The sequence below is a fragment of the Scaptodrosophila lebanonensis genome, unplaced genomic scaffold (assembly GCF_003285725.1).
Source record: "Scaptodrosophila lebanonensis strain 11010-0011.00,11010-0021.00 unplaced genomic scaffold, SlebRS2 tig00000072-arrow-pilon, whole genome shotgun sequence".
Lineage (NCBI taxonomy): Eukaryota > Metazoa > Arthropoda > Insecta > Diptera > Drosophilidae > Scaptodrosophila > Scaptodrosophila lebanonensis.
In genome coordinates this window covers 1,201,620-1,214,099 of record NW_022060558.1, presented here as the reverse complement: position 1 = coordinate 1,214,099, position 12,480 = coordinate 1,201,620, and the positions used below count along the sequence as shown (strand labels likewise).

At 35.4% G+C, this 12,480-nt stretch overlaps 1 protein-coding gene across 1 annotated transcript in view; it reads right to left on the bottom strand.

Moving 5' to 3' along the window:
* LOC115625394 (pneumococcal serine-rich repeat protein) overlaps window positions 1–9,497 on the bottom strand; it is a 73,062-nt gene extending 63,565 nt beyond the window's left edge. Inside the window, exon 1 of the mRNA XM_030520433.1 lies at window positions 9,406–9,497. The gene's annotated coding sequence lies outside the window, so the exon portion shown is untranslated. The remainder of the gene's footprint in view (window positions 1–9,405) is intronic.
* Window positions 9,498–12,480: the final 2,983 nt, after the last annotated feature.

Here is a 12,480-nt window from a genome sequence, read left to right as displayed (position 1 = left end):
GTCGTGAGTATCACTCAAATTGCTTTGGCATATTCATCATCATCAGGCGGTCAGCAGCAGACAGCAGCACCAACAGCCGAGCATCCGAGCAACCGAGCAGCAAGGCAGCAAGGCGGCATGGCGGCAAAGCAGCCGGCAACGTGTGAGGCAGCAACTGTTACATGCTGGCTGTTAGTTTTGTCAGTTGGTGGGCGTGTGGTAAGCAACGCACAGTGACGCAGACCCCTCCAAAAAACCGCCACTACCAATAGATTCACTTTAGAGGCACAATCATTTTCGTATGTTGAGATGGCATTGGAAAAATGAGCTTCTATATGTGTACATATGTTTTTAAGTATATTTAAAGCTCTTAACCAAAAGGCATCCATGAGAATTTTAGTAAAAGGAGTAATTTGTATAACACTGTACAATATAATATTGTACAACATTTCAAAACCCCAGCCCCGTGAGGAGCATAAAACATTTATTGTATACTAACTATACAACTATACAAAAAAAAACATAGTCCGCCAGGAACGAGCCTAATAAAACATCTCTGTATCTGAAATTCTGTATCCTCCACCATAATCCACAAACGATACACGATCGTCAGCAATGGCACAAACCCTTTCTACTATTCACTTTGGATCCAATTTCTTTATAAATCAGGAAGTTTATCTTAAAAATATTGTTCTTAAATTGTATCGTCTCGTGGAAAGCTACTAATGTATATGTTATAGCCATCGATCTACCAGTCCAGTACTCGATCTTAGGCCCATGCCAAGAACATATTCCAACTAACTCAGAGTTCGTTAACATTTAAGAATAATAAGAGAGAAGATACAATATATAATGTTTAAGAAAAGAAATACAAAATAAAAGTACTGGGAACACATTTTAATATCGAAAATATATTCCGTAATACAAAGACTTTAGTTCCCAGCTTGAGTTCCGGGCCCTTTTTAGAATATTACCAGATATCTTTAATGATACACGGAAGTTAAGCTACCTTAGGCGCTACTGTCATACAGTGTTACAGAATAGCAGTCTTACTGTTTAACAGCATTACGCCATAACATCTGAAATGAATTAACATTTTGACTATAATTAAATGGAAAATAGTGTCTAATTGGTAAATCAATTTGATTAAATATTTTGTATAAATAATTGGCCGATATCAGAATTGATTTAACATAAGCATTACATTACATAGGCAGTACATAAATTTCTCTATTCTTAACACCCTGAATCACTGTGCGACGAGCTGCTTTGGGTGCCGTTGTTTCTGTTATTATATATCTACTGGTATCTCTCTAATGGACTCTTGCTGCATATTGCTATATAGTATGTGGACCGTTTAAATTACATGTTAATAGCGAAAAAGCCACTTGAGTTGCGTTAATTTGAATGTGTGAGTGTAGTGTGTGTGGAAAGCTGCCCAAATCCCTTGCAAGAAGTGCCTTGACAGTTGTAGCTTGCAGTTAAATCTCATAAAAATCTTTAATTAAAACTTTTGTCGAAGCTGTAGAAGTATTTTTACGAGAGTGTCGGCGACATGGGCCCAGACCTGAGTCCGAGTACTTAGAAGCGGACTGGGCTAAGCCGAACCGAGCTGAACTGAACAGAGTGGACCAGGCGAGGAGCAATTCCAGAGCAGTCAATGTCTAAAACAGCCGCCAGCAGTTGTTTCTATTTTATTTCTCCTGCCTTATGTATATCGTAGTATGTATGTTGTTGTTCTGTTGTCGTCTTGTGTTTGGAGCTTAGCTTAGTTTAGATTTTAGTTTAGCTTTTCATTACTTTATTTCCAAGTCTGAGCAAAGTCTGAGGCTGAGTCTGAGCAAGCAAACGGCATGAGGCATAACAACGGCAATGGCAACAACAGCAACAACAGCAACAACAGCAAACACAGCAAATAGCAAATACAACTGACTAGAAAATCCTCAAAGTTAATTCACTGTGAAATCCTCGTTTAAATGCGGCAACGTAGACAGCGTCGCACTCTCGGCTTGAATCGGCGGCTCGGTTGGTTGGCTGCTTGGTTGGCCAAGTCTAACAAGAAAATGGAGGTAGAAATAGTTTTTGCGCAATCCTCACAAATCTGATAAGCAGTTAGGAGAGCATTAGAGCAGCATGCACAAACACACATACATACATAGATATACACATATATACATATATATGCAAGTCTAAGCTAACTGTGCGCCAAGATGCTAAGCCGCAGTCAATGCTGTTAAAGCCCAAATCCAACTGCCCGCCAGTTTGCAATTCGCGCAAAAAACTTTTTGAACGCTACTAGCCCCGGCCCCAACCCCAACCCCAACCCGCAACCATCAGCCTGCCACAACTGACTGAGTATGCTCAGGCCTCTCCCCATTGATGCTCAAGTGCCTGCCCCCCTTTTTCCGCCGCTTTTCAATGTCTACACAGCGGCGACGTAACATGCAACATTACATGCCTATAATTTGTTTTCACACAGCAGGACGTTTTCACTCCATAAGACATCAGAAAGAGGTCTTAAATGGTCACATTACTGCCATTTCCAACAGCGTTCAAATGGCAGCGCACACTGTTTGAGTTTGAGTGCCAGCAACAGCAACAACAACAATAACAACAACAACTACAACACAACATCATAGACAACAACCACAAAGTTGGCGCTGCCTCTTCTTCAACAAACAAGCCGGCCATCACAGTGGTCCAGAATACTATATAAATGTGAAATAAAAACGAAGAGGCAAATTATATAAATAACCAACGAGATTCAGTTTTAGATAGATTTATAAGCACTCTGTTAATTAACGAATTCTTTTAAAACAAAAAATAAATTCTAAGGATAAAATGGTATTCCCTTGTTTTAAAAACATTGGACATTGTTACAGTTATCAAGTATAAGCTAGTACGTCAAAATATAACACAAAATATAGGACAGGACGCTAAGATCAAAGAAATGTTTCATTTAATTCTGAAATCGGTACTCTTTCTTAAAAATACAAATATAAGGATGTTGCTTATTTACAATTAATGTTAATGAATTAAGTGTTTCATTTAATTCTGAAATTTTATTTTTTTATAAGATAGAAAATCTCTAAGCAAACTGTTGCGCTGTATTCAGAGTATAATGAACTCAGAGCACAAATAATGGCGCGGAGAATACGACTTTCGTAGCTTGTTTGATAAAAACAATTATTATTTTGGATTCATTATCTTCTCAACAAGATCATGGGGGATTTATTATTTGCTGTGTTTGTTAAACACATACCTGTTTCAAAAAACACCTAGTTAAGTTCTTAACTTCTTGAATAAGTTTTCATTTTTATTTTCATCATGAATACCACAAAACTATTTATCAAATTGAATGAATCAGTTTGTTCTTAACAGTGATGTTAGAGAGAGATTTAAATAATAATAAATAATTTTAATACTTTATGTAGATTTTAATATTATTTTTAATATTTACAATACTAAAAGGAAAACTTTATCCTTATAACTTTATCAGTATTATAGTATTAACAAACTTAATCGCATTCCTTGAATTTGATCGGATTAGACACTGCAAACTGTCCGTGCTTTCATTTTTCAATTTAAAGTGCCTTTCCTTTCTAATTCACTCCCGAAATATTTTTGAATGAAATTTAATTTATTTAATTTTCGGATGAAAGCAATTTCACTTCATTTAAGTATAGTTTCTGACCACTGTGCAGCTGTCGTGTGCTTCTACCCGCTCCTGATCCTCAATCGTCCCCACTGCGGCTTCACGTTGCGTGCTGTGTGCGTGTTGTGGCGAGATTTATATGCAGTATTGGTTAATGCAATAAAGTAAAAACGTTTACTGTTATTTAATTTAGTCATTATTTTGTAATAATTTTTCTCTCTACAGCTCGTTGCTGTTGTTGTTGTTATTGTTGGTATGCGCCGCCAAACATGCAAATGGCATTTCATTTGTCCAAGCGAAGACACTGCTGACAATGTTTGTTCAAACAGGTGAATAGCGAGGATCCCGACAACACACACATACACATATACAAGTAGTATATGTGCACATACGAACTGTTGACAGTTGGATAAATGAATTGCACATGTGCCTGCCAACATAAGACTATGGTCAAAGGAGCAGCGAAGACTCCTAAGGCTGTGTATACTTTGAATAACCTGAGGCATGGGTCGACCGACCAAACGATCTTGCAGAAACGGCAATAAGTTGCTAACAAATGTTTTAAATGATTGGTTTTAAGAGTGCCAATAAGCCACTTAAGCATACTTTAACAAACTATTGGAAAGGCAATGTCGACAGACCGATCGATTCCTATGCCATTAAGATCAATGTAGAAGTTTTCTAGAATGCACAGGAACGTATTATGAACAATTCCATCTTTTTTTGGTATTCAATCGGTTTTTTTCAGAATTTTTTTAAAAAGAATTTTTCAGTGCACGGAAGAGGAGCTCAACTCACATAGCTCGCTTCTATCTCTCAAAATGGATTCTTATTCTTATTTATTTACAACTAGTTCTGTTTTTACACGGTGTTTTATTACTCGATTTTAATATAACATTGTTTGAAAATTTAAATTTGCAAATACATATATTTCTTTAGATATAAGGAACCAATCACCTCTTTTGCATATTATCTATGTCTTTTTTTACACGGTTGCTTCTGGAACCAATCTACCGTGTAAAAACCGAATTAGGTGTATTTTAATAATATTATGTATATAATAATAATTAAGATGAGGAAAAGGAGGAAAGCAGAGCCCCCTCTCTGTTATTGTTCAGCACTGATCAGCAAATAATCTTACAGAAGTACCAGGACTGGCGATTCTGAAATTAGGTAAATTCATTAGTAGCACGGAGTGTTTAATGGCGGATTAATAACAAGGAAGGGGATGATGCCATATATCACAATGAGAGTTTTCTAATCATCTTAGCCTCGGAATAGCTAGCTCTATTGGCAATCAAATTTTTGCACGCTAGCTTGGAAATTATCCTTTCCTGTTTGGCTGTCTCTCCTTAAGTAATCGAATTATCTTTATTTTAAGGTCTAATAACGCCCCTGACCGTTTTTGCTGTAAATCGGGACATAGCTAGCCGGATGGCATCGGAGGCGTTAATAGAGGAGTTAATTAAATCAAATAGAAATAAAAAATGATTTCTTATTGTTTTACCTAGATATGTGATAGGTCCTGGAAACAAATAGTATATTAGTTTTATTCAGAAATGTCTGCTCTTTTAATGAGTCTGATTTTAGCTGGAGGTCTGCTGCTTGATGAGTCTGGCATTCAAAATTCCAACGGAAAAGGGGGCATAGTTTAAAAATGTTGAAGATTCATACACGATTCTTTAACCGGGATTATTATTATTTATTGTATTTGTTTGGAAAATGACAGGATCTTCAATTTTTTATTCGAAAGCAGTTGAAACATCATATTAAAATTTTAAATTTTATTCCCATAAAAATCACATTTGTATCTTACAGTTAGGCCTGTGATTGCTGGCCACTGCGTCCGCTAAAGTGCGCCATAAAACGTCAAAACGAATAAATTGCTTAATCCTCACACCGATCGCCGATAAAGTATAAATTCGCCATAAATCCGCTTCGCGCACGGACTTGACATTGATTTCTATTCAGATCGGGTAGCATAAACGGTAGCTGCCACGATTTTCACACAACTGACAATTCCCGATACTTTACCCACGCCAATCATTCTGACTTTTGCATTTGATCATAAATCATGATCTAAGCCAAGCTATAGTACAGGAGGCAGAATGCTTCAAAGCAAATTAAAGTGATCGCAGCAAGGATCGTTTGACCGCAAGTGTTGAGGGGAGTGGTCGGAACGGGAGGGGTCGGGGGCGAATGAGAAAAGCTTTTAAGCGCAGGCAAATAATCTTGTTTAAATATGGATTTTGGGTGTTTATGACTAAGCAAGTTTGTCAGTCAGTCAGGCAGAGAGGGTACGAAGCAGCAGAGCTGGACCAGCAGACCATCCAGTCAGCCATCAAGCAGCCAACAGGGGCAGCAGTCGCTCAACATGTTGCCTGGCCTGGCATTGAGGATGAAGCATCCATCCTCTTGCCTCTTCTCCATTTCTGCATGCTTCAGTGCATTGCTGATCGAGCGTATAAATTTTGAAAACGGTCAGCAGAATCATCAGTTTAGATCGGATGGGAGAAACTGCGGACTGCTCTTGCTCCGATGCTGATTCTACGGCTGCAGCTGCCAAGCTGACGACAGCAAACATCAAATGTTCTGCACAACGATGGCCAAGAGCAGCGGCTACAACTCCAACAACAACTCCAACAGCACAAAGTTGGGCGCACGCGTGGCGCGCCACAGGTGAACCGAACGAAGTGCAGACGTTGCATGCAACACATACTCGCAGAGAAAACTGGCGATCTTGTAAGTCGTAACTCCTGCACCGTTCACAGTGGTCCCATTTTCAAAAGAAACTGAAACGTTTTGACAATATTTTGATTGTTCTTATCACTGCAAAGAATATATCGTTAGGTTTTCTAATAAAACATGAACACTTAAAAGAAATAGTTATACATTGAATTGTTTATGTTACAGTTCCATTTCGCCAATTCCATTTCATAAAACTTTAGAAAACCTGCTTAGTTCCTTACTAGCAGGCCCCATTCTCTTTGTTTTCTTAAACAGAAATCTTACTTAAATACACCTAATTTTGTTTTTACATGGTAGATTAGTTCTAGAAAAACTCCTGTAAAAAAAACCGTGTAAAAACACATTGATCATATGTTATTTTAAATAATAAATATTTAACCGTGATAATCAAAACCATGTAAAAACAGAATTAGGTATAAATGTCTAACTTTATAAAGAATTTATTTATTTAATTATTAAATCAAATGTTTTTAAAAATCAGTAACAAGTTTATTTTTTGCACCTCATAATAATAAACATTTTATTTTATCTTTCCTATACTCGGCATAACTGAAATGTTTTTGAAAACCATAAATATTCAGAAAAAGATATGAACCTACATATGTATTACTAGCCTAAAACACTAGGTGAGCTTTACTTTCCATGTGTGAAGAAAGTTGTGTTGGTATAAGTAAGTTGCAAAAAATTGATTTTTTGGCCACATATGACTCAGCCACGGTATTCGGCAGATTCATCCGATCCGGGGAAGGCGCCACGAGCCGGTTGAAGCATTCCCGATCGAGCAACTGTTTGTAATTTGTTGTTTTAATAATCAATAAGTTGTTGTTGCTTATTTCATGCAAAGCATGGCAACAAAAAGTTGTCAGAATCCTTTCAAAATATCTTCAAATCAAATCGGTTGATTTGAAGGTTGGAAAAAAAATTAAAGGGTGGACAGTTTTATTTTACTTTCACAAACAGATTCGAAGCTGTTTTGAAAAAGGTAATACGTGAAAATTGGGATGAGAAAGTAACAACTTTAAGGTTTCAAAAAAGTGAGAATATAACCAAGGATGATAGTTAAGCTACTTGTATGTTCTAATTGATATATATATATATACTTGTATATATATATATATATATTTATTGCCAGGATGATAGGCTATGTTCTAATTGATATATATTTGTATTGCCACATTGTTGGCAGCAAGCAGAGGACTTTTCGTTTGTCCAATATATAGCATTCTGGAAAAAAGGGGGCTGAAGTACAGACTTTAAGTATTTACTTTAAAGTTATTTGGTGCCCACTGTACGGCAGACAGCCCTAGCACGCATTGAGCTGCCTGGCGGACTTTGCATTATTTGCGCACATCAAATAAAATGTGGCAAACAGCTTTTTGTGGCGACTCCGGCAAGAAATTAAGTCTTACAAAAATTAAATAACCACTTGCTTGAAATAAATGCAAGCAAAGGCATACACACACACACACATGCGCGCATGAGAGTGCAGGCATAGTTGTTGTTATTGCTGTTACTGGCCATTGGCCGTTGGTTCCTGCAGTTAAGAGATGCGTTGTGCCAGATAAAGCGCAGCTAGGGAAGAGCGGCAAAAGCAACAACAACAACAACAAGAAGAAGGCCAGAACTGTCTGGGCCAAAGTCGTTTTGCAAAGGCGTAACGGATATTTGTGGGATTTTCACGCATTTCCACATTTTCGCACATTTTCGTGTCGACCAAATCAATTTGAAGCATAGCCAGCAAAGGATGGAAAACAAAGATGAAGAGATGAAACCTTTTTCCCCATTTTCCCGTGAAGGCGTCAATTTCTTAACTTAATTAGCATGAAATTGTAAGGCAATCATATTTGCAAGAATAAGTTAATTATATAAATAAGTATTATTAATATTTATTTAAAGATAAGTTTACTAAGAAGAAGAATTTTTTAGCCCATTAAACTAAATTACAGCATAGCTGGATTATCTAAATATTATTATTATTATTAATATTTATTTTTCTTAAATAAATCTACTGAGAAGACGATTTTTTTTAATGAACAAATATAATGCTTTGGAAATTAGATAAATACAATAATGTTGAAATAACTTAAGCTTAAATAGCTTTAAACGCATTGGTCATTGGACTGTTTTCTATCGAAGGACCAATTGAGCCCATTAAAAATATTAATTAACATTTTTCTGCACGGAAATCAAGAACTTTCTTTTGCAACAAAGTATCTAATTATTTTGAAACAGCAAAAATAAACTTTTTGTTAAATATTTCTTGAATAATTCTTTCCTTATAATATCATTGCTTTTACAAAAATAGTTAAATTATAAATGAATAATGAATTATAAATAATATAAAAATAGTTAACTTAAATGAGGAAGCATTGTAGCTGGAAAAGAGGGGAAAAAAGTTTTCCGCTACAACCATATAATATGCCATTTGATGTCATGACAGATTCTAATAAATCTTAAGATTGTAATGCGGCATTATCGAAAACTTATAAACTTCAATGGAATCTTTATGATATAGTCAACAAATTTTGATAATACTTCACCATAAAAAAGAAATGCGAAATCTGATTACGATACCGAAATAAACATTAAATGTTCTAGGGCTAAGATTGATTTTTGTGAAAACAGGATAATTGTGTCAAAAATATAAACAAGATTTTATCAATAAATTAAGATTTATTATTGAAAAATTGAAATTTGAAGTAGCCAGGAATTCTTCAAAAACAAAGCAGAAAACAATGTCTTCGGAAATGTCCTTTCGCTCGCACGGACCTATGCAATATTTCTTAGACTCAACATCCGTAGATCATGAATGAGAATAAATTTCGGAAAAATTGAATTTAATGGTTGATGATATTATTTGATTGCAGAGAAATTGAAAAACATATTACAAAGGTACTAATTTCTTATAAAAAAAACTTTTCAAAGAGCTAGAATGTTTGAGCCCTTTGGATTTTATAATACTTATCGAATAATTGTCATTACATGCTCACTGCCATCTAAAAATAAACAATTATGAAACTTACCAAATAATTGTACTCGAATCTTTGAAGTATGCCGAAATAAACCTGTTGAGCTTTATGAAATCCACAGCAGCATTTTACATTTATTTCGTTTGTTTATATTTGTTTTTGTTTCTTAACTTGGAGTCACTCCGAACACTTCAACAGATTTTAATAGTTTAATGAACATTTGAGTGCTTAGTAGGCGAGTACTTTAGAATTTCAATTCGTGGTGCTGTTAGGGACATGTGTAAAAAAGAGTAAATTAATAAAAACGTTACAACCAATTAAAGCCATAACAACTGGGAATCATTCAAGAAAAAGTACGACTGCTGAGAGAAAATTGTACAACGATCATAGACGAGCTCTGCCCGAAAGCCGTCCCCTGCGTCTGTTATATTTCCAACTTAGGAATCGACCCATTTCCGGCCATGACCACAACTTTTGCAAAGCATTATAAATAAACACTATTGTAGCACTAAAAACTAAGAGGAAAAAGTGTGCAACTTCCATAATTTAATTTTTAAAGCCCAGAAAAAGAATATTCACCAAAATTAAAGTCTATCGAATTTCTCCGCAATGCCAAAAAAGTAGCTTTACCATATTACTATATCTGTAAAAGGGCTTTAAGAAGCTTATTCCTGAACTTTAACAGTTATGCAACAGTCAGAAGGACACCCAGTAGTAGAACTATAGTCAATAGATGAGATTACTGCGAATGGACGTACAGACTTCGCAGCATAATTATTGGGATCTTTGAAAAAGTTTGGCCAGCTTTCACACCAGCATGTCCCATTCTCACGGCTTACATACTCTAAGCTTATATGAGTTCAAGGATCCACAAATGATGTTAACGGAAGAATGTGTCACAAGTATTCCAAACCAAAAATACCATGATTCTTAAAACAAATTGTACACATATAATAATTTTACATTATTGGAAAGGTCTTTTTAATAAGTGCAAGTTCTGGCGTTTAGATATTATATCGATTTACAAATGTGATCGGCTTTCAGGAAAAAGGCTAGGGTCCCATTGCTTAATTCTCAATATTTTGTAGCTTTAAATAAAATGTAGACAACACAAAACCTATAAATTGTATTTCCAAAATCCTCAAATTCGCTGAGGATTCTACCTTTAACATCAACTCAGTTTCACACATTCAATCAATTCGGAATTACAAAAATTATAGAAAGCTAGATCTCAAATTCCAGCTTTCCAGATCATCTTTATCGATTTCCAAAATATGCTTCACAGAAAAACTTCGATAAACCAGGCCCAAGACAAAATTCAACAAACGGCGAGTGCTGTTTATTTTGTATTCTTTTTCCGGCCTGAAAAGTTTAGAATTTGCTTACAAATTTTGGAGCTTCACAGAAAAACTTTAATAAATCAGGCCCAAGACAAATTTCAACAAACGGCGAGTGTTGTTTATTTTGTATTCTTTTTCCGGCCTGAAAAGTTTAGAATTTGCTTACAAATTTTGGAGCACCCTTTCGCACTTTCAAATTTGAATATGCCAAAAATAATCTTCTTATTGCTCACCTACACTGTAAAGAGAAATTTGACTTTATATTTTAGCTTCCTAGCTCTTACCGTTTGGGAATTGATCACCAATCAGGCAGTCAGTGAGCCGATACAAACTATTTTATATATATAGAAAGAATTATTAATGCTTCAAACAATGTGAGCAGCTCAATTCTTTATTTGCTATTTTTCCACAACATGGATATCAGAGTTTTTGTTCAACTTCTCAAGACGTTTTTTTATGGGTAATAATTACAAGTATATTACTAAAGTTTTGTAAACTATTATTATAGTTCTATTATGTCCCCATTCAATAATTGGCGTTCATAGAATCTTGCAAATTTGTAATAAATTCTGTCTATAATTTTATGCAAGCATTGCCCCATATTCTGAAATACTTATGTACCTCCTCAATATCATCTTAGCATAAACAAAAGCAGTTCGTCTTTGGAGAGCTTCAAAAGCCCAAAGACCACACAACAATTTGTCTCTGGCGCCTTTGCAAATAGGTCAGTTTTCAAAAGACGATCACCTTTCAATTGAAGATTTGTAGACCCACAAGTATGCCTACAGACTGTGTGCCTCCACTTTCCTTTGTGTCTGTGTCGGTGTCATCGTCTGGCTTTGTTGTTTCTGTTGTTGCTGCTGCCGCGTATTGTAATAATTTCAATCAGTATGTAATAAGTATTACTAATAGCTTTTGTACTATTTGCCAACAATTACAGTTGTTGTTGCTGCCTTAGTTGGTCCATTGTTGTGGCCTCTTTGCCGGCATAACTTATTTGCATACGAATGCAAAGTGTCCGCTGTCGTAGCCATTCAATATTCAAAAAGCAATAAAATAATAATAATATTACCAAAAGCAATAGCAACAACAGCAACAGCAACAAGAGACAACAATACAGCAGCCGAGCGGCAGCCGCATTGACGGCAGACGTTGACCAACAGAGAGCATACAGAAAAAGCATCTTGAAGATACACTTATGCTGCCTTTTTACGGCGTATCTTTTACTTATTTGCGCGCACTTGAGGAACTTGGCCGATGTACAGTGGCAGTTGTGGACACTTTTTCGTGGCAGAAATAATATCAACTCAACAAATGACAAACTATTTATAACAAAATCGTTTAGGCCAGGAAGTTAAAGTAAAAACTGGAAACAGGAACCCAAAGCAACTAATCTTTACATAGAAAATGAAATTGCTGGCCATGAGATGAACAATTTTTTCGGCATTTCTGCAAATAGAGTCTACAACATTTTGTTAAAAATCAATTAAGGATTCAGTTTCTATAGGAAACATAATTTCTTTATGTAAAATATTCGAAACAGAGTTTCTTTTTAGTTAGTTCTATAGATAGCAGTATACTCTTACTATACGATAACAGTTTGACAATTTGTGATTGATTGTTCCATAAAAAGTAAAATACTGCCTGAGCTACTTTTGTGCACGTTTTAAATTCGAGTGCACATTGGTATATTGGTAAATTTTGATTACAAATCGTAATATGTAAATATTTATGGTTAAAATATACTGTTGTACAAATTAGAACTTGAAGTTTCCCACAAAGTTTAAAA